Source organism: Lycorma delicatula, chromosome 9 (assembly GCF_047948215.1).
Source record: "Lycorma delicatula isolate Av1 chromosome 9, ASM4794821v1, whole genome shotgun sequence".
NCBI classification, from domain to species: domain Eukaryota; kingdom Metazoa; phylum Arthropoda; class Insecta; order Hemiptera; family Fulgoridae; genus Lycorma; species Lycorma delicatula.
Window position 1 is genome coordinate 62,965,755 of NC_134463.1, and position 15,746 is coordinate 62,981,500.

A 15,746-nucleotide genomic window follows, 5' to 3' on the forward strand; every position below is an offset into this window, starting at 1 on the left:
GGAATCACATTAATATTTGGTAAGCGTCTTGGTAATAAAGTTTTAAAATTAGAAAAAAAAAATCAGGACTTAATACCTTCTAAAATAACAAAATTTTCGACAATATCTATTTTTCAATCCGTTATATCTCCATAAATATTAGTTTTCTCAAAATTTATGTAATTTGCTAAAATATTAGGCCTTTCATTTTGAACGAAATGGCATTTTATTGTATAAATCGGTTAACAAATAGCCAAGTTACAGCAAAAAATTGATGTAATTTTGTATCTGTTTCCACGTCCACTTCTTCTCACAATAATAGACCTAACAATTATGAGACAAAATTACAACGTAAATTTTCAGACATAACTCGGCTATTAGGAGATTATAAAATCAGTTAACAAATAGTCGAGTTATAGGAGAAATTGATGTTGTAATTTTGTGTCGTAATTGTTAGATCTATTATTGTGAGAAAATTATTACTTAATTTGACAATTAATTTTTTAAATTAATTATTACTTAATTTTTTTTATTACTTAGTTTACAATACTATTAACAATAAATAAAAACAATTAATATTTCATCGAATTGAACGTAAAGTGGTGGACATGAAAACTCACACAAAATTACAACATAAATTTTCTGCCACAACTGCGCTATTTTTTAACCAATTAAAAAAAAATCCATTGATTATGTGCAAAACAAAATAAAATATTCTTAACAAAAATATTAACTTGAATGAAGTAAAGAGTTATTTGGAATTTCCAAAGTTCAGTTCGTATATATATATATATATATAAAAAGCATTTCAAAAAATATATATTAAAAAAAAGGAAACAAATGTATATTTTTATTCCTAGAATAAATAATAAAATATCATGAGGTAACGGGAACGATAAAACCAGATGATGTCAGGCCAAGTGTAACTAATGTTTACAATATGAAGTTTACTTTACTGAGAAAATAATCGTAAAGGTTTTCCAAAATTATGGAATACGTCATCCACGTTAAACTCTATAGCTACTTCAAATATTAGGATAAGGAGAAAAAACTTTTTCACCTTTTTAATCTAATGGCAAACTTTTTTTTTATATTACATACAAAAACCATTGGTAATTTACCTTAAGTTTTATGTATTCTGGAGAAAAGCTTCATGTTTTAATTCATTAATGTTTAGAAAAACTTGCGGAAAAGCCTGTTTTATTTTATCATTGTAAAATGTAAGCGTAATTATAATTTGTTTCATTAAACTAATTATTTAATTCGTTGCGGTAAGACATAAAATGTTATGTTTATGGTCGTATTGACGTTATTAATAGTTATTTAATAACTAATATTATAATTATTAAAAATATTTTATCATTCCAATATTAAATAAAACTACAACAGATAATATTTTTGTTTGTCTAATGTTATTAATGAGACGATACGTCTATCGATCAAATATTTCCCTCCCTTTTTTGTATATGTCTCATCGGTTTGAAGACCCCGATCTTCAATCATATTCACCACACTCAGCATGCACTGATGTAGAAAGTTGAATAAAAATATTTTTATAAAAAAATTGAACATAAGGCAAACCATCTAACCATTTATTTGTATAGTTATCCATGCAGTTACTGTATTCTGTATATTGCGACTGCCCCTTTCAATTTATAAAATGCTGAAAATTTGTTTAATTTTTTTATAAATGCGGTGAATTTGATTAATCTCCTCCAATGTGAAGAACAACATTTATAATTTATAAGTTTAACGTTAATCAGACGAGGTTGGCTGGCGAAGCGAGCGTAGGTTATGTTTCACTTGAATTAAACTATATTTTATTCACAAGGGTTTGTCGTAATCTATTTATCTGAGAGATTGGTTTTGGGTGATTTTTTTTTTAAATTTCTAATTGTAGTTTCAACCTCCTCCAGATTTTATCTGTGTTTGTTGACGTATACCGGCGAAGATCCGAATAAGCAAATATTTCGGTATTTCTTCGATGTATTTGGTATGTGTCGACATTCACAGGAGAATATTTACGTTCTCTAATTTAGGTCTTTCACGGTAACATACATAATTATTACAGAATCGAGTTCAGGATACTCCAAAACGTAAAGAAAAGTTGGTCCCTCTTCCCCCCACAAATCACCCTTATAAAATCTGACCGGCCGCAATAGCGATTTCTTCTAATTCATTGGAAATTCGCTATACAGACGCTCCTCAAACTTATAATGTGCATATAAAATTTAAACACGAAGGATATCTCTCAAGAAAAGACCGCTGAGAAATTCGTCTCATTAAAGTTGGCGAACCTGTGTCGTTTACGGCCACGCTAGTAATGTACACACAGCATTGTTGTCTGTAAGTTGTCGCGTTGTAGTATCTTTGATTACGTGTGAGTTATTGCGTTATAAAATGAATAGGAAAATCGATGTTGCCGCTGACTGTGAAATAAGTGGAGTCGTACGTTTTTTATACTAGCCGGCTGAAATTCGTAGGCAGTTAGTTGCTGTGTACGGTAATGTAATAAGTGAAAGAAACGTCCGAAAATGGTATGGAAGGTTTACAGATAACAAAATGTGCATGATGAAGAACGTTCGGGGAGGTCCTCGATAATCACCGAGGACTTGTTGATACGCATCGATGATGAAATCAGAAAAGATCGTCGCTCCACGTTTTTCTATCTGTTCCTTCTTTTTCCTGATGTTTCAAGAGCTATTATCGGTCACATTCTTCATGACCATTTAGGCTTCAGAAAGTTTTGTGCACGTTGGGTGCCGTACGTCTTAACAGAATGCCACAAAAATCCGATGGGATCTGCTTTGGAATTTTTGATGCGCTACATAGAAAAAGGTGATGAGTTCCTTAATTTAATTGCTACCGGCGATGAAACATGGATTTCGAATTACACGCCAGAGAGAAAACTGCAGTGAAGTGAATGACGTCATCTCAGTCACCAACAAATGTCAAGCCACAGACATTTAGACGCAAACTGATGACCACAGTCTTTTGGAATGAGTTTGTCAAGCTGCTGATTGATTTCATGCCACGTGGAACAACTATAAACGCAGAAACCTACTGTGAAATTCTACGTAAGTTACGGCGCGCCATTTAAATTCGGTGACGTGGGCGGCTGACCGGCGGCGTCGTCCTGCTGCTCGATAATGCACGTCCACATGTTGCTGGTCCGACACGTTATTTACTAAGAATATTGGGATGAGAAATTTACGATCACTCACCATATAGTCCGGATTTAGCTCCTTCTGATTACCATTGTTTGGGAAATTGAAAGAATTTTTGAGCGGTAAGCAATTCCGGGTTTCGATGAACTTAAAAATGCTGTTAATCAGTGACTAAATGGACTGGCAACAGAGGAATATGACGAAGGTGTATTGAAGCTGATTTATCACTACGATAAATGTCTTAATTCATGTGGCGAAAGTAATATAATGTATGTAAGAGAAATAAAAAAATATTTATATACTTTTTAGAATAAATTTTTTTATAATGAAATTGTCTTTAATTTAGAGATAACCTCTAGTATTATTTTATATTAATAAAATACTAATTAATTTTGTACAATTTTACGAATTATATTTAACAAGGAATAATTTTTATAACGATATTTCTTCTGTCAAGAGAAAATAACGGAGGTTGTTTAAATGGAACACATTATTTAGGGAAAGAGATCATTATTCATATATTTTAATACCCAATTTTTTCTCTAAAATATTTTGATTCTTAATTTAATTTTTTATCTTTGATAAAAACTGTAATAACAGCTGTCAGATTTTCACCTGCTAATAATCAAAGGTCTTTTGAATTTTTGTATTGGAAAACTTAAAGATATAATTTTTAGTATTAAATTTTACCATATTATCATTTGTAAATAATAAAAAGTTTTAATTATTAATGAAATGATCTTTGCAAAATTTGTGTACTTTATTACACAGTCAAATAGTACTTGTTTTATTTTTTTGGGGGGGTGGTCTGTAAATAAATGTAGGATCAATATTATAATGTTTTGTTTTCAATAAACTACGAAATTCTTACGTAAGTTAATACATACGATTTCAGATTTATTCATAATCTTAAATAAAATCAACTTGAACGCAACTTTGAGACGTATAATGTCATAGTATGTACGTTGGCTACAAAAGCTAACATCGATGAATTCTGCGAAAGGACTGTGTTCCTTTGGCACCGTTTCTCCTTAGTACAGTACCGTACAGAACTGTGTAGGCCACTTAAATGGTCCGATCACTATTGCGAGCCATTGTAAACCAAGCTGTCGTAAATTGTGGTTTACTGTATATCTTACTATTCTTTTTTCATATTAAATTAGTGTTCTTCAGTATGCCATGTGCCTATTTTTTTGTATAGATTTTAATTAGTATTTTTGAGTACTTGAGGTTTACAAAAACTTGATAGTTTTTGTGAACTTTTTTCGTACTACTTTACTCAGAATCAAATTCTCCATAAGTTTTGCTTAACACGCTTATTATTCATGTAACAAAGTTATTTTACGTCAAAACATAAAACAGTTTGTTTTCCGACCCGAATATTGTATTCTTTTACCCCAGATTTCTAATGAACTATAAAAATTCAGTTTTCGGACCTATTTTTTTCATTTTTTCAGACAGATTTCATATAAAAACACAAAATTTATCCTTATTCTGGGATCTAGGAATTATCGAAGGCGCAGAAATAAGGGCGAAATCTTTCGCCAGCAGACACTCGCTAGCGAAGCGTTTCCGAATCTGTGTTTTTGGTTTTTATTTTAACCTCCTGGACCACCGTTAGGTATTGCCTCAGAGGATTCATACATCTAAATCGTTTTAAGTCTAAACAGATTACACGCCTTTTTCGGGAGTCGTGTAATAAATTATTAAAATATATACAAACTACAGTGAGTATATTTTAAAAGAAAATTAAAAATATTATAATTTTTCAAAGGACTAAATTTATTGTATAAAAATCTGATGTGGACACCACATTACTTGCTTTTACGCCTACTAAGTTACATATAAATATTTTTTAAAATTAAAAGTACATAAAATTTTATTTCACTTATAAATTCTGATTTTTTTCATATTTTTCTAATTGTTATTATTGAATTATTATTGTAAAAATTATTTTTTAGTCAGAGGTTAATAATTATTAATATATCAATATATCTAAACTAAATAAAAACGAAAATGAATTCGGATTCGAACCGATGTGCCTTCCCCTTGTAAGATCCAAATATTTCGTTCATTAAAATTTATTCGGCTATAACTCTGGAACCAATGAAAATAAGTACCACATTCATCGTTGATAAGCTCTCAATGTGGGCTTATTACTGCAGTTAAGAAAAAGTCCAAATTAAGAAAATCCAAATCTTTTGGATATCCAAAATTTCAACATTCTACGGCTAATCGTTTTTGAGTTATGCTAGATGCATACGTATGTACTTACAGACGTCACACCGAAAATAGTCAAAAATGTATTCAGGGATGGTCAAAATGGATATTTCCGTTGAAATCAGAAAACTGAAATTTTTCGCGATTACAATACTTCCTTTACATCGTACAAGGAAGTAAAAACAGCTGTTTTTAATTTTTACTAATTCATAGGATTTTTTTTCTTAAGTTCGTTATTATTAATAAAAGTTGATTTATTTTTGTTTTTCATAGAGTTTATTATATCAGTTTTCTCAGAATAAAATTTTCTACACGTTTTGATAGCAAAATTTACACATTTATTAGTCGTTTAATAAAGTTATCGTACTTCAAACCTAAAAACGTTTTTTGTCACCGAATTTTTATTTTACGTTGGATATCATAAAAACTACGGGAAATACAGTTGTGGGAGCTATTTTATTAGATTTTTTTAGGTCAAAAAACACAGGGAACTATCAAGTTTACCCCTAATATACTGAAATTTCACCGGCGGAATTAAAATCCACGCGAAATTTTTCGCTTACTGTAACTCGATAACAAGGCTTTTTCGGACGTATGTTTGTTTATTTCAAGCCCTAGAATTAGTTTCCATATTATTTCTCTTCCCTTTTGAATGACATTCCTTTATACATATATTCATATTTACATAGTCTATGACACTCCCGGTAACGAAAGAATTCCAACGCGGGGTCATACATCTAAATCGGTTCAGCCGTTGAGCTGATACGGTGGAACAAACATAGACGTACACCTTAAATACAATACATTCCTTTGGTGGCAGTCGTGTAAAAAAATCTTCAATATTTTAATTGTCCATATATGTTTTTCGTTAAAAAGATTTTCAGCATAAGTTATCAATTTTATAAAACCTCTCAAACACGATAAGAAAGCTAAATGAACCTTTATTAACGCAAAACCTGTTTTTATTACGTCTTAATAGTACGTAGAATTTCTAAAAATAAATAGATTTTATATAAATGTTTAATAAACTACATTTTAAATGATTTTTACTCATCATTTAAATAAATAATTAATGATATAATTTGAATAATTAAATGAAAAGATTTAAATAAATGATGATGTAATAAAAATTCACATAACTAAGTCTTTATGTAGAGAATGGATTTTAAAGTAACTTTATTTCGTTTATACCGTCGGGGACATTTAGAGGTGAGAAGAAAGCATTATCGATAGATCGGTTGACGATTTAACAAATTATCTTTTAATTCGATCTAACTATCTATCTGTTTGAGAATTCATCGTGGGTCTTATCAAAGAGAAAAGTAAGGTAGAGGGAATAACTCGTCGATCCTGCTTAACGGCTACCGACTGACTTACTACAGCGGTTGTTGTCTTATACTTTCACGCCACCCACTTGGGTCGCATTCCACTCCGGAGAACCCGGGGGCCATCATTTCCCCCTCTTAATGATGGTAGGTTGTATCATATACCGCTTGTCGTAGTCTCTTGTTAGCTTTCAGTCTTCGTAAGCTTTCGCAAGTAGCTTTGCTTTGCTCGTTAGAGGACCTTGACCGCCTGCAAACATAGCCTAAGATATAGCGTACTGTGCTTCGAACGTCTATATGTTCAACGTAAACTAAACGAAGCGTCTTCAACATCCGGTTTACATTGTTATGTAAATTACCTATCATTATAATAAAATATTAAATATTATTCTTACGTTAATTCTTTTAAAGGCCATCAAAATCATTCAGTTAACAGTCAGGTGTCAAAATAAAAATTTCTTTATAATTTAACAATCTATTATGAAATTTAAAATGTTAGAAAAAATTACAAATGTTTAATAGTTCATAATGAATAATTGTTATTAAATTATAAATAAAATTATGATAAATATATTAAAAGAAACTAATTTGCTAACTTAAAAAAAAAAATTAATTACAAAAAAATTATCAGTAATTATTGCCAATATTCTGGGACGGTATTAGTAAGATTTTTTTTTTTTAATATCTAAATAAGTTATTATTATTTATCATTTTTTTTAAATAATTTATCATAAACTCAAAATACAATCAAAACTTTTTGTAAGAAACAAAACTTGCTTCATTTTATAAAAAAAAAACCGTAAAATAATTTAATTTCTTATATGATTATATGTGTACATATATATAAAGCCGAAAATTTGTTTGTCTATCTTTGTTCAGGTACTACGCGAGAACTAAGCAACCGATAGTTTTCAAATTTTCAGGATTCAGTCCTCCAGTCCTTCCAGGACTTTATTCTGAGATACAGTCCTGGGAAGGAAAGGTTTAAAAATAAACCGAGGACCTTGCCCCCTTAGGGGTGAAGTTGTGAATTAAAAATATTTACTAAAGAAAAAAAGATTAACACTTTTACGTCGTTATTATATATCTGTCAACATGGCAACTAAAATAAGATATGAATTTTTCGTCATCTTGCGTACTTTAGTTACCGTAGTTACTAGTTTTCTGTCTTGTAATTTAATTTTTTCAGGTTTTTTCTATAAAGCTTGAATACTTTAAATGTTATTTGTCACTATTATTCTCACATCTATAAGGGTAATCAACACTACAGGGGACCAGGAGTTCTCTGGCTAAGGAAGTGGTGACCGAAGCGAGCTTGCGGTCTTGGGGTAGGACCGGGAAGCCTTTGAGTCAGCTCCGGAGTTCACCTGATTCCATTGTCTAGACAATGCCGTAACCAAACACCTATGTGTGTGTGTGCGCGCACGCGCGCGTAGATAAAAAACTAAATAAATGAAAATTGAACAAAAAATAATAATAGTAGTAATAAAATATTAATTGAAATATAAACAGTTCTTATGAAATGCCATAAAACTAAAAATTTTATCAGGATTTACGGTGTAAAAGTAAAATATACAAACAACTATTGTTTTAGGCTAAAAAAATCGAAAACTTAAGTAAGTTTAAAAAACATTTAAACACCTGAAACCTCCAATTTTATGAAAAACATAAACTATATTTATTTTCATAACCTCTGTAAGCAGTATTAATAAGTCGTGGGGCGCAATTTAATTTAAAAATTTAAATGGTTGAGATGTTTTCCGTAAACCTTAAGACAATAAAAAATACATATCCTAACCCATGAAAAAAAATCTTTTCTCTAAAAAAGTACATGTAATTTACATGTTTCTGTGATTGTTTGTAAAGCACTTCTTTTAAGATGGTTTTCTGCTCTCACTCTAATTATACAACATTGGATAAATCCTGCAGATGACATAATAAAGAGGGAATAGTAATATTGAGTTGGAATCGATTGAATAATTAAAGATAAGATTTAACATAGTAAAAAATATTCAGCAAATACAATTAGTAACAATTAACTAAAAAAAAACTTTAAATAAAAATTATGTTTAATTTTCTTAACAAATTAGACAAATTATTTATTTAATTGTTTTAGACGCTAACTGGCTTATAATTTATAAGAAACTATTAAATCATAAATATTTGTTTTTCTTAATTTTATTTATAGCTTTTGTTTGTATTTAAAATTTTTATTTTATTATATTTTGTTAAAGTAATTGTAATAATAGATAATTAAATCAGATGAACATTTTGATTAACGAATAATTTGATGCAAAACTAAATTGTGTGAAATTACGCATTTTTTATTATATAACATTTTATTTTCATAAATCTCATAACAATTATACAATGGTTACGTAAAACTGACTTGAATTATGACGAATAATTAACATTTTACTCATTTTTAATACCGTGTAATTTATAATTTTAACAAAAAAAAGTTAATAATATCATGATTAAAATTTTAAAAAAAGAAGAAGTTGTACCGTGTTTAATGTAGTTATTATTTTTCTAATCTTATAACAGAAATTACATACACTTAGATTAATGTGAACGTTTTGGGCATTTAATCGGTAGCCTCTTTATTGTTTTTACGCTTTTTATTGACTGAATGAGGTGTTTGAAACAATCTCTCTGGTGGTGATTTTAACTTATAATTTTTGAGTTTCTCAAAAGAATCACTATAGGTGAAGGATGACTGTACCTCATTTATCAATACTTAGTTTTTTTTTATACCAGTAAACATATATAAATCCTATAATTTCTTTTTTGTCTATTTACAAGTTACTTAAACGTCCGATGCTTTTTAGACATTTTGTATACTATTATTTATTTATGCAGCAACTGGTGACGTCCAACAAATTGTCTGATGAATAATAAATAAATAAATATTGTATATTTCACGTACTTAGCAATATTTCATATACTTAACAATATTTTACGTGCTTAATATAGATGTCATTTTGTTTGCAACAAAAGGCCTAACATTTATCTAATAAAAACAAAAAATAAGCTAATCTTTCCGAAGCTATTAATGATTTAAAAATTGAAATGGCCGTCAATTTTCGGTTTCCATAGGTAGAATTTTCAAAAATATTAATATTTTAGAAGATATAGGTTTCTCGTGTAATAAATCTATTAAAATTTCTTGATCTGTCCTTACATATTTATTAAAAAAAAAATTCCGAATGGATAGAGGGGAAGTAAAGCAAGATAGGGGATTTGTCCACATGAATTTTTATGATTTTTTTATGTCCTGAATCAATCCCTTAACTTTGGCTACGATCTCCTGGGATCCACTATATATATATATATATATATATATAATATTTAAAACTATGTAATTTAAAATTGTTAGTTTTTTCTTAAACAGAAAAAAAGCTGACAACACAGTTGTAGGACTTTTCCAGATCGCGGCTTTAGCCAAAAACTTCGGGTTTTTCCGATGCACGGCGTATACACACTACTTAATTTAAAATATTTATGAGTTTATTTAAATATAATATTTTTTCGTTTATTTAATTCAATGATTCTAACCAAAGCGCGCGCGCATGCCGTATTTAATTCGCGCGGGTTTGGCGGTACTAGCGACTTTAACTAAACTAATGTAATTTCATAAGTTACATTGAACAAATTTCGTTTGTACGGTCGGCAGACTGTACATGTAGTCACGACGTTTAACGCACCAGGAACCGGGGATCGAGTTCGAGACTCAGCCAGACCGACGTATTTCTTTACACTTTAAATATTATTCATTTATTTAATTCTACTGCTCACCTGTGACGTCTTAACATAGCAGAGGACTACAACATTTTCTGGGGTTGAGGGTGCGATTTTGCAAACTTTTTTTTTACAAATTATTATTTTCTAATTGTTAACAAATGTGCCTAAGAAAAATAAGACCTTAATTAGGAAAAATCTCGAGATACTGAAGATGACCTTACTGTATAGCCTCATCCCCTTGATCTTTTAAATTGAAAATTTAATGGCATCATTGCTTCATATATAGAAGTAATCTGACCAAGTTTGGTAAAAATCGGTCCAGTAGTTCTGGAGATATAAGGTGATTTATAGGCCAACACCGAACTCACGTTTACTATAATCCGAAAAATTTCTATCCAGTTTTTTGGATTTCTTAAGAATCAAAACGTCATGATCGGTGAAAGTCGCGTATGTCCAAATTGGACCGATTATAATACTTACCCTTCTAGAGCTATAGTTCTGTTATAACGCTATCTAGACGGGAAAATAATAAATCAAACTACAGTTTTCATTTTCAACTAAAAAAATATTTTTATTTTGTCATGACAGATGACAGTTTAATATTGTTGTGTTTCATTAACAACTAACATTTTCTAAAAAAAAAGAACATAAAAAAGACCATATTTCACAAAAAAGACCATATTTTTAAACATGTTGATATCATTTAAAAATAGAGTGATTTGTACCAGATAAATTAAGTAAAAAACTAAAATTTACACGTCAGTTTTCTACAGTATAAACCGACACCATAATACATAGCAGCAGCGGTAATGTTACTGAAGATGGTGGCAATAGCAACTGAAAGCGTGTTACGATAAAAGTTAGTAAAATAAAACAAATCGGTTGAAAGTAAATTTCGTTCGGTTTTTCATTAAAAATTAAAATATTTTTTATTTTTACCGTCGAATACATATGCAATCATATTAAGAATTTATTTAAGTTAATGAATTTCACTACGAAAATGTCGTAGTTTCTATAATAAAAGAGAAAAATTTCTTTAATCTTGTACTTGTATTCCCAAACTGAGCGTCGCAGCACCCAGAGGCGTCAACAAATGTAGGGTAAGCACCATGACTGTCTATCCTAGACACCATGACTATCCTCTGTTATTTATTTATTTTTTGTACACTTATTTAAATTTTGTACCTTGGGGGGTTAATATTACAATTTTATGTTTTTACATTTCATTAATAATATTATTAGATGTGTAACTTGTGTGTGTGTGTGTGTGTGTGTGTGTGTGTGTGTGTGTGTGTGTGTGCACGCGCGCGTGTGTCAATATATATTTACTTTCTTTTTTTTTCCTGTTTAGCCTCCGGTAATTACTGTTCACATAATACTTCAGAGGATGAATGAGGATGATATGTATGAGTGTAAGTGAAGTGTAAGTCTTGTACGTTCTCAGTTCGACCATTCCTGAGATGTGTGGTTAATTGAAACCCAACCACAAAAGAACACCGGTATACACGATCTATTATTCAGATCCGTGTAAAAATAACCGACTTTACTAGGACTTGAACGCTGGAACTCTTGACTTCTAAATCAGCTGATTTGGGAAGACGCGTTCATCACTAGACCAACCCGGTGGGTTATGTCAATATATATGTGGACGAAGACGAAACTAGTGTTGTGTAAAGCGTGACTGGTTTTAAAATTCTACGCAATATTACTTTAATATATGATCGTTCAATTCTTGTACACATTTTTTCTTTTGTTTTTTATATTTTTATCAGAAATAAATAATACAAATAATATTGTCGGGTACGTTACCTTTATGTAATTTTTCAACTCTAGTAGAGAGAGAGGAACGCAGCACTACTGCTCTCTGTTAATCCTGAAAGAATAAACAATTTTTTTCAGTAATATTATTCACATAAAAGAGTAATAGAAAAAATCAAATATTTTTCCTGTTGGATGCAGGTATTTTTTTAAAAGATCTATTTTTTCAAGATAGTAAAAAAAAAAAAAATACATTTTATCTAAATTATGACTAGCTAACATAATTATATTAATAGTATTTAAACTACTATCTGTACATTAAAATATTTGAATTTTGAAACGTTTTTTATATTCTTATTACAAAGAGATGGTTAATAATATTAACTGCTTATATTTGAATTAAACATTCATCATATCAAATGATCTTAAAAAAGAATCACAACCGTATTTAGTTAAAAAAAATTGTGAATTTTTTTTAAAGAAAAACTGATTTTCGTCATTTTGTTGTTTATCTTGCCTTCTATCGAAATATTGATAAACGATAGATTTAAACACCCATACAATTTTTCATTGTATTTTAAAATTGATTATACGTTGCTCGTATTCTGATAAACAACCATTCTTAATTAAGAAAACATTAATTAAAAAACGGTCGACAACGAAGAATGTTTGGTTAAAAAACATCAAAACAAGACGAAGACAAAGTGAGAAGAATACATATTAGGTATTTAATACTACATAAATTTTTTTAGCGTTCATTTACACGTAAATCCAAATTAATTTTAACAAATAATACGAGCGTTTTTTAATAATTAAAAGAGAAAAATGACTGAATAAAATCATTATTTATTACATAACAATGAAACTAACACTACTTTTCTACATACTCTTCGGTTATATTTAACCACTTTTCCCATCTCTCTGTGAACTTTCTTATTCCAGTAATAAATAATTGTTCACCTCGGTGTCTTGTATCGTATTCTTGACCCGATTTTATAAACCATTTGAAAGAACCAAACAAAGATTATGATAGTGCCAGATGGGGGCTATAAGGTGGATGTGATATCATCTCCCGAATCGACTTTTGAATAATTTCCAATGTCTTCTGAGCGTTTCCTCCTTATTTCCGGTTTCATTTTATTTTTGGGATGATACAATAGTGCTCGCTGTTAATTGTTAGTTGTTCTTCCAGATAATCACAATAAATTGCGTCTTTATAGTACCAATCACCGTTAGAATTATTTGACCGGCTTTCTTGTGGGTTTTAAATCTTTTCTTGGTGGGAGAACTCGGATATTTCCATTCAATACTCTGATATTCGGATACCAGACTCATGAATTCAGGTTTCATTACAAGTTAACGATCTAAAAAACCCATAACTTTTCGCTAAAAAAAATCATTAAGTTCCATAAAAATTTTAATTCGGGCATTTTTGTGATTTTGAATCGTTTGTTTTGGAACCCAATATGAACACGTTTTACGATAATTCAGCTTATCATTGATAATGAAATTGACACTGCCGATACTAGTACCATAAAAATTTCTACAATTCCCCTTTTTTTTTTGCGTTTATCCTTACGAATAAGATATTTATAATTAATAGAAACTTCTATTGATTTTCCGCTACGATGTAAACCTGTGATTCTTATTCTACATGATTTAAACTTTTGGATTTACTTATAAAAATTTGGACCGTTAATAAATATTTTACTGCATACTGCTTTAACATTTGGAAGGAAATTTCTGTCTGATTTACGCCTTCAAAAAATAAAAAAAATCTTATCGCATTATACTGCTGTTTCGCAGTAAACGTTTCAAACGAAGCCGATATTTTGAAACAAAAAGGAGATGTTTTTAATAGTTGATAGTTTCTACGTCTTGTATGCCAACTTGAATGTCATAAAGTTTCGGTTATTTAAAAACATTTTTGCTTGATGAATTAATTCATCACAAATAGTTTGAAACTTGTTCATGGGAATATGAAAATTAAAGATTAAAGGGTACGAAAAATGTCATGCTTCATCAGAATCGAACCCGGTAGAAAACCCCGACGTTACCATTCCGCCACGGAGATCGGAAAATAATTTGCTGATAGATAAATAATTTATTAAATAGTTTTCCCCTGTTGTCATTTATCTACTTAATTATTTATCTATTCCCATAAAAAAATACACCTTTATTATATGGTTTTTCTTCAGTCTATTAATTAATTTTTAAACATTTTTAAAAGTGTCCGTAAGCATTTTGAGACATAAATTTTCTCTATTGAATATTAATTTCGATCGTCCTGCGGGTCTGTTGTTAAATTTTCACGAGGTCATAAAAGAAATGTTCTTGAGATGCTCTATTGACCCATACTATGGGCGTAATTTTAATCTCCGGATATTATTTAGTAGAAGAAGCACTATGAAAAGTGATTGGGTAACTTATAAAAAAAAAAAAACGTATAAAATTCTAAGTAATTATAGATAAATATTTTGTTCAAGATGTAATGGGATATATAATTTATTAATTCTTTCAGCAAATATAACGTAGATTAATTTATTGAGATATAATAATGGTTTTCTTCTTTGATTATCAATTTATTTTTCTTATTATCATAGTAAACATTTTTTTCTTTTATAAACTAGTAGCTTAGCATGTTGTATTGATCTATTATTTTTACAAATATTTTAAAAAAAATCTAATGTAGACACCATATGACTTTCTTGTACGACTATTAAATTACATATACATATATTTTGCTGCACTTCATTTAAAATTCTTTCATTTGAAAGTGAGATACGATCCTTAAATTCTTTAATAAAGTGGACAGTTACACAATTGCTGAAATATTAGTTTTTATTAACATAAAATATTTTACAATTATTAATTCAACAATCTTACATGAAATATTAGGATAGAGTAAAAGTCTCTTTATTATTTGTATTTACTAGATCAGTATTATTCGTATCTTTCGTTTACTCTTCCGTTTAGTGAACTCAGTTTAATACTATTCAGTTTAGTGAACTCCTGTATACTGATTACAAATGTTAATTTCGACCTTACTGTGTAAAATATTAAGTTTTTATTATTGGATTATTTGGTGAATAATCAAAAATGAAAAATAAACAATCATACAGGAAAAATAAAGATAACATGAAGAAATATATCTCAAAAAACGACAAGAAGATTAATATGAAGAGTAAGAAAATGTAAAAACAAAACAAAGAATAAAAATATTAAGAGAAGATGATAAATATAAAAAGGAAGAAAACGTTAAGACCAACGAAAGAATAAAACGATTAAGAGAGGATGATGAATATAAAAAGAGAGAAAATTTGAAAACTAGAGAATATGAACAAAAATTAAGATAGAAGAATTATATCAAACCAATGAGCAATTAAATGATCGCCAACAAAAAACAAATAAACGAAATGATGATCGACTCCGACCTAGGGAGAATATTATCTGACAGTATCAGAGGAGTAGTGAACTAAAAAGTAAGAATTTTTTGCAATTTATTAAAGATCGGGCATGTATGCCTCAGTATATATGTTGTTCTTGTGAGGTT

At 29.3% G+C, this 15,746-nt stretch overlaps 1 protein-coding gene across 1 annotated transcript in view; it reads right to left on the reverse strand.

The window, feature by feature from the left end:
- The window catches only part of LOC142329964 (sodium-independent sulfate anion transporter-like), a 270,984-nt gene that overhangs the window by 187,909 nt on the left and 67,329 nt on the right, over window positions 1-15,746 (reverse strand). The window contains exon 2 of the mRNA XM_075374952.1: window positions 12,245-12,308. The gene's annotated coding sequence lies outside the window, so the exon portion shown is untranslated. The remainder of the gene's footprint in view (window positions 1-12,244; window positions 12,309-15,746) is intronic.